The sequence below is a fragment of the Manis javanica genome, chromosome 8 (genome assembly GCF_040802235.1).
Source record: "Manis javanica isolate MJ-LG chromosome 8, MJ_LKY, whole genome shotgun sequence".
Classification (NCBI taxonomy): Eukaryota; Metazoa; Chordata; class Mammalia; order Pholidota; family Manidae; genus Manis; species Manis javanica.
Window position 1 is genome coordinate 13,058,447 of NC_133163.1, and position 7,651 is coordinate 13,066,097.

Sequence of the window (7,651 nt, forward strand, 5' to 3'; positions counted from 1 at the left end):
ATCTTGCTACTGGTGGCTCTTTGGATGCAGAAAAATACAGCGATAATGATAATAAGTGTTAGCAATCTTCGAGACCCATAGAGACTCTCCAGTATCTCACCAGACCAGACACAGAAGCCATGTTTCCCTGTCACCCGCTGTGCATTGCTGAGCAAGTTGCAAAGCTCTGCTTTAGACGGGGGCTTGTTCAGTAGGCGTTTGCATAGGAGGATCCAGCTGTATTTTTTTTTTAATTGAAGTATCATTGATAAACGATCTTATGAAGGTTTCACATGAACAACATTGTGGTTTCAACGTTCACCCATGTTATCAAGTCCTTGCCCCCGCCATTGCCGTCACTGTCTATCAGCATAGTAAGATGCTATCGAGTCATTACTTGTCGTCTCTGGGTCCAGCTATATTTCTAATGTTTTGCTTCTTGAACTGAATGGTAGCACGTAGGCCTTCATTGTAGTGTTCTTTATGCCTTTTTGCATGTCAGAAATACTTCTTGATTTTTTTAGAGGACAATGTAGGCCTAGTCCCGCCAGCAAAGAGCAGTCAGTTCTTGCTCACGTGGCCCAGAGGAGAGGAACAGGGGTGCAGTGAGAGGAAGCACCGTAAGCAGCAGACTGGCGTGCCGCCCTCTTGGGCCAGCTGGTTTGAAACATTCCCTGAGTGTGCTGGATGGTGAGAGCAGGCCCCTGAGGACGGGGTGAGTAAGTAGAGGGTACAAAGTCCAGCTGGAGATGCTGTGCACACACTCATGCAGCCCATCAGGCCTCTGGGGGCCTGGGTGCTTGGCAGAGTGAGTGGCCTATGGTCCGAATCCACCCACAGGTCCCCCTGTGGGACGTCCCATACTGAGCATGCAGGGGGTAGGCGGTGGGGAGCGGGGAAGAGGCGTTAAGATCTCTGTTCACCTGACCAACACGGAAGGGTTTCTTGCTTTCCACACTGAGTAGCCTTGCTTCTACTCGGAGCTCACAGCTGCGGGGCCAGCTTCTCTCTGCCGGGCTCTGGGCTCTGTTCAGCTCTCCTGTCCATCTTCCTGAGTGCTGGCCAGGTTTTTAATCTTTTCTGATTCTGAGGGACATAGAAATTATTTGCCAGTGTCCCACTCAGGTTCTTTGTTTACAAGCAAGAAACACAACCTCTGAATAACTTTAGTAAAAATGGGACTGGATGACAGGAAACAGAGCCACAGGGCCAAAGCAGCAGAGAAGCGGGCTAAGGGCCATTTCATCTGGGCCTCAGTGCTCAGCAGAGCTTGGCATAATTTGGGGGAGTGAGGTGTGGGCATGTGAGTGTGTTAGTGAATGTGTGAGTGTGTTTCTTTTTCCGTTTATCCCTGTGTCCCTCCAGGCAAGACTAAGCCACCTGGGAGGGAGAGTCCCATTCGCCTTGACTAGAGGAGGGTCGGGCATCTCCCCTGACTGAATAGGTGCCAGTTCGGGTCATTCCTCAGCAGCCATCTGGGAGCATGACCAGAAGGCAGGAGACTGGACCTGGACTGAAACATCGAAGGCTCTCCCCCAGGCATCTGCTCTGCCTTGTTTTCTCGCCTTTTTAATGACCCATCTGTCCCCCCAGCAGATCCTGAACATCAGGGACACTATCCTCCACTTTTGTTTCCTTGGGAAGGGCTGGAAGCCCGGTGTGTGTGTGTGCGTGCGTGCGTGCGTGCGTGTGTGTGTGTGTGTGTGTGTGTGGCACCATCCTGAACACTTAGTAGCTGCTTAATGACTACTTAGGGAAATGAACTCAGTAGAATCTGAGAGAAGAAAAATGGAAATGCAGATCTTTTCAGAGTGCTTCTGGCAGTTCAGAACATCTCTGAACCCTAAAATAAAGAGGCAAGCACTGGTGTGGAGCTGGCTTTGTCTTCTCTACCCTGGGACCTACCTTTTGCTCATCCTCCCCTTCACCCACCCCAGGCCGGATGATGCTCTGTGGTGGTGCAGAATAACAGAATGATTTTGCCATATATTGTCAAGACACTGCATCCAACAATGAGGGTTTTATTCTGATGCAGAGTTTGAAAAAAAAAAGTCTCAGTAGATGCCAGAATTAATTTCCAACCTTGAGAAAAAAGGAATGCAGAGTACAGCAAAGTTATTGATTCAGTCAGCCTTTCGATGCTGGAGCCTCCCTCCCTCTACAATCCGACAGAGCAGGATTCATTGCGCCCCTTACTTTCTGAGACGTGATACGTAGCCACTGGGATTAGGGGCCATTTCTCGTCTCTGAGAGATATCAGGGCAACCCCGGGGCCAGCCTTCATGGGAGCAAGCTGATCTGCTTGTCACAGTCCGTGTGTGAAATAATAAGCTTTCTTATTTTCTCTGTGAAATCAAGCCTACTGAGCACCATCTGCTTCTCGTGTGTTAAACAGCTGAAGGTCATACTTAGACTGTGGTCAGGAACATGGAAGAAGAATCTGCAAACTCCTGTGTCTTCATGCAGTTTTATACTTTTCATTCCAAAGGTATCTAAAAAAACATTCAAACAAACGAACAGAACTCTATGCCCTGATGACTGCCCTTTGATTCATGGGTGTTTTCCTGGGCCTCAAGCGGGGACCTGAGCCGCTCTGTGATGCGGGGGACAGAGGGCAGTGGCTGGGCAGCTTGGGGCCTGCTCCTCTGCGTCCACACGACACCCACCAGGTGAAACCTGTCAGGTGGCCGGGAGGCCCAGGGCTTCATGCACTTGAGTTTCTGGACACTGCACACTTGGACCTGACCAGGCATCCAGACATGCCCTCCCTGAGACACTTCGGTGTCAAAAGAATTTTACAAGAAAACCGAGGCTCAGAAAACTTAAATAACTCTCCCATAGTCTCAGGGAAAGACCCCCAGAGATGGCTCCGCCCTGGACATCATGATTTTGTTTTTTTGTTTTTGTTTTTTCAGAAATTTTCCCGAGAGAGACAGACATCCTTCCCAGCCTTGTATCCAGACACCCAAATAAACAGGCCACGAGGAAGAGCGTGGGTGATGCGGAGCCCAGCGTCTTGGCGAGGGATGGGTCTCAGAGCTGATTCCGTCTGTTCTGCAGCTTTGCTCACATGGTGCAGACATTAGTAATAAAGGAGATGGGCTGAGCTCTGAGGCCCTTGCTGCTGGACCCCGTGACCTGAGCACTCCGCCCTTGTCGGAAGGTGGGTCTGTAGCTTTTCTGAGATTTCAGAGAGGTGGAGAGAAGGCCTGGGAGAAAATGGTACTTCTGCCTCCCAGGAACAAGTTAGAGCCAGCCAGCCCGGAAATGCCCCTGCATGCTCTGGTGCTCCTGGGTCTGCAGCTCAGAAAGGGCCAGACCGGGGTGCCCCCAGGAAGCCAAGGAAGCTCAGGGCCAAGCATGGGCTTAAATGTCCCCTATTAAGTGAATGAAGCTTGAGCTGGAAATTGTACACAGGGCCCCTGATCTGCTTGCAGAAGAGGGAAGTTGTCTCCCCCAAGGTTTTCCTGGGTGGTGGCTCCAGGGGTGGGGCCCTGGGCTTCAGCGGTGGGCCCACGGTCAGAGCTGTCACCTTGATAACCATCTGAACATTCAAATCTGATCATGATATGTTCCCAACTGCTTCTGGGAAAAAGCCCCAGAGCCCTGTGCAGTCCCCGCTCACCTCTGCACCTCCTTGTGGGACAGGGCCTGGGCCCTGAGCTCCTTGCCCTTCCCACTCCTCCCTGACCCCTTCCTGGCCAGACCCCACATCCCCACCCTTAGCTGGGGCTGCAGTTGTCTAGCCTCCCTGCGGGAGCCTACCACAATCCCATGCCGGGTGGAAAGGCCCGGTCCAGCACCCCACACATCTAATATAACCAGCAGGTGCAAGTGGCTGTATAGCCATCTAATGGACGCAGCTCCTCCCCATGAGGCTACCAGCTCCCGACTGCATGTCCTCATATCCAGCTTTGTCCCCAGCACCCAGCAGGCAGTGAATACGGAGTGAACGCCTGGCTGTGGCAGAGAGGTGCCCTGCAGAGAAAGCAGCTGGGCCCTGGGCTCCTGTCTTCCCTCTGGCAAGCTGACTTCCTCACTGCAGACACAGATGCCCCGACCTGCTTTCTTCCTCTGTGCAGTTTGACCCTCTGCTCTCTAACGATTTCCTTCACCTCGGTCTTTACCACTGGACTAGTTCAGGGCTGGTCTCAGAAAGTTAGGATGTCAGTGACGGCGGCGACCCCCACACCTGGCCAGGCCTCAAGGCCTCTGCCCTTCCCTCCCTCCCCTGCTCCTCTCACAGCCACCTGCACGCTCACTCTGCCAGGAGCAGCTGCCTGCCAACAAGAGAAAGCGAGTTCAGAAGCAAATGTGAGCTAGTGGGTAGTAGCTTCTGTATTTTCTGCAGACCCATTTGCATGTTAGTAGGCACCTGTCCAAGGCAAGACTCCCTAAGGACTGTGGGGGAAGAAAGGTGAGACCTTTGGGTAGAAGCCTTTTTTGGGTGACCTTCAGACCCTGGGGGTTATTGTTTTCCTGGATAACTTGATCATTTAGGCAACAAAAGTATTTGAGGCCCCACGTGTGAAAGCCAGGTCATTATTGGCTTTGTTAATGTGGTGAAGGATCCCGAGGCTTTAGTTGGGAGCATTTGATGATCAATCAGGCCTGGGGTGCGAAAGAAGCCCTGGGAAATTGCACCCCAGCTGGGGCCCAGAAATTCTGGCAATCATGCAGGAGATAATCCTACGAGGAGTTGGGCCTTCATCCCCCAGGGTCTCAGAAAAAAAGCAAAGCTCTTCTCTGATTTCAGGAACCAAATGCCCCAGGGGCCACTGAAACCCTGCAAATCCAGCTCCCGGCTGCTTTCAAAAATACCAACTCCACAGAGACTGAGGGACAAGAAGAAGCAAACAGGATGAGATGTAATATTTTCAAGATGTCAGTACTTGCCAAATTGATCTACAAATTCAAGACAATCCCTATCAAAATCCCAGCTGCCGGTTTTTGCAAAAATGGACAAATTCCCTATGCAAATTTTAATATGAAAATGCAAGGGACCCTTGGTGGTCAAAACAACCTTGTAAAAAGAAGAACAAAATTAAGAACTCATATTTCCCAATTTCAAAAGTTACTATGAAACTACAGTAATCAAGAGAGTGTGATACCGACATAAGAATAGGCATATAGACCTATAAAATAAACATCAGAGTTCAGAAATAAACCCTTTATGGTCAGTTTATGGTTAGTTGATTTTTGATAAGGGTGCCAATATCATTCAGTGGGGGATAAAATAGTCTTTTCAATAAATAGTGCTGGGACAACTGGATATCCAGATGCAAAGAATTAATTTGAACCCTACCTCACACCATATACAAAAATTAATTAAAAATGGATCATAGACCTAACCAATAAGAAATAAAACTATAAAATTCTTGGAAGAAAACAGAGGTGTAAATCTTTATGAGCTTGGATTAAGCAATGATGTCTATAATATCAAAAGCACAGATGACAAAAAAAATTAGCTAAATTGGATTTCATCAAAATTGGAAACATTTGCACTTCAAAGGACACTTTGAAAGTGCAAAGACAATCCACAGAATGGGAGAAAATATTTGCAAATTGTATATCTGATAAGCGACTAATATTTAGAATATAGACAGAACTGTCACAACTTAAAATAAAAAGAACAATAACTCAATTTTAAAATGCGCAAAGTATCTGAATTCTCTAAAGAAGACAGACAAATGGCCAGATAAAAAGTTGCCTAACATCATTAGTCATTAGGGAAATGCAAATCAAAACCACAAGGAGATATGTTTCACATACGCTAGAACAGCTAGAATCAAAAGGACAGCTGATAACAAGTGTTGGCGAGGATGTAGAGGAATTGGAACCTTCAAGCATTGTTGGTGAGGATGTCAAATGGAGCAGCTGTTTGGAAAACAGTTTGCCAACTCCTCAAAAGATTAAATGTAGAGTTACCATATGACCCAGTAACTCCACTCCCAGGTATATATCTGAGCCACACAATATATATGTCCAAATAAAACACAAATGTACATGGCAGTAACCTTCACAACAGCCAAAAAGTGGAATCAGCTCCATGTCCACAACTTAGGTGTAAATGAATAAAATGTAGTACCCACACAATGGAACGTCATTCGTCATAAAATTGAATGGATGGCGGATACATGCTACAGTTGGAGGAAACTTGAAAACATGCTAAGTCACAGAAGCCAGTTATAAAAGACCACATATTATATGATTCCATTTATATGAAATGGCCAGAATAGGTAAATCCATAGGGACAGAAAATCACTTCGTGTTTGCCAGGGGCTGGATCGAGAAGGGCCAGGAGTGACTGCCAGTGGGTCAGAGGGTTCTTTTTGGGGTGACAAAATGTTCTAAAATTGTGGTGATGGTTGCAAAACTGTGAATATATTAACAACTATTGTTGGATTGTATACTTTGAGATGCTATGTGATTTATATATCAAACCTTTCAAAGAAATCAGTCATTTTAACACACTGCACTGATGTTATGGGGGGTAGCTGGCCCTCAGGATGACAGTTCCATTCAGTCGATGTTTCTTGATTTGAAACTGTTGCACGCCAACCAGGTGCCAGCTGTGTGGGTGTTGAAGTGACCAAGACCCAGTCCTGGTCTTTCTGAGACTCACGGTCTGTTCAGAGAAGCAAATACATATACCCAAATGCTTCCAATGGGGGAGGGACTGTGGGTACCTGTTACAGTTAAAGCACAAAGTGTGAGAAAAGATGACGAGAGCTGAAAATCCCAACTGCTCCTTCCTCTCGGGAAAAGAAGTGAGCCTGGTGAAGAGGGAGACAGTTCATTGGCACCTTCTCCTTCCTGGGGGGGTGGGGCGCTCTCCAGACACCCCCACTGAACAGATGGGTGAACAGATGAGAACTTGTTGAGCCCTGGGGTGGCTGGGTGTCCTGGGGGATACACGGAGAGCTAAGGCATGGCCCAGCTAAAAGCCATGGCCTACCAGGCAGGGACACGCAGAGCTGGTGACCTGCAGCAGGGTGCAGGCGGCAGACACCCAGGATGGCAGTGCTGCAGGAGGGCCACGTTCTGCTCCCGCTCCTTCCAGATTGTGCTCCTTAACCGCCCATCCTGGGCCTATCCACAGGGCCCTGCACATAGGGCTGTGGGACAGTGATGGTTTAAACTAGGGTTGGGGGTAAGATGACAGACCACAGCCCATGCCTGAGAGCGAGGAGGGAGGCCTGTCTGGAGCCACCTGACTCTGCCCCAGCCTTCTAGAACTTTTCCCTCCTCTTCCTCCTCCATGTCCAAGTACCTGTGCTGCTCCAAGAAAGGACTGGCTCCCCACTCCACAGTGTGCATCAGCCCTCCCCACGTGAGGTGAAGCCCCCGCTGGGGGGCCCTCAAGCTGTTCAGGGGCAGTGGGCCTCCAGACTCTGGCCCGTAAGCCGAATGCACACAGAGCAGCAGGGCCCATCTCAGTAGAATGAGTTGCTCCCATCAAAGGCATCAATGTAACAGCCCTGCTGGAGGTGCCGGGTGGGTATTTTAAGCCTTATCTTTTGTCACGAAGTCCACCCCTAGTTAAAATAGTATTTCAGTGAAGGACTGAGCTTTCTGGGCTGGAGGAGGGGGAGCACCCTGAGGCCTCCTGTTGTGCCCAAGAAGCTGCTCAGGGGGATGAAGTAGTGTACGCTTGCCCTCCTATCAGGCG

General features: G+C 49.1%; 1 long non-coding RNA gene across 2 annotated transcripts; it reads left to right on the forward strand.

Moving 5' to 3' along the window:
- The first annotated feature begins 440 nt into the window (after positions 1–440).
- Positions 441–6,756, forward strand: LOC118967114 (uncharacterized). Of its 2 annotated transcripts, none has more exons than XR_012133720.1 (4): positions 441–694; positions 2,338–2,467; positions 2,895–3,142; positions 4,736–6,756. It is a non-coding gene; the product is annotated as an uncharacterized lncRNA (long non-coding RNA). The 2 variants fall into 2 exon arrangements; XR_005053949.2 differs by having other exon boundaries at positions 2,375–2,467.
- Positions 6,757–7,651: the final 895 nt, after the last annotated feature.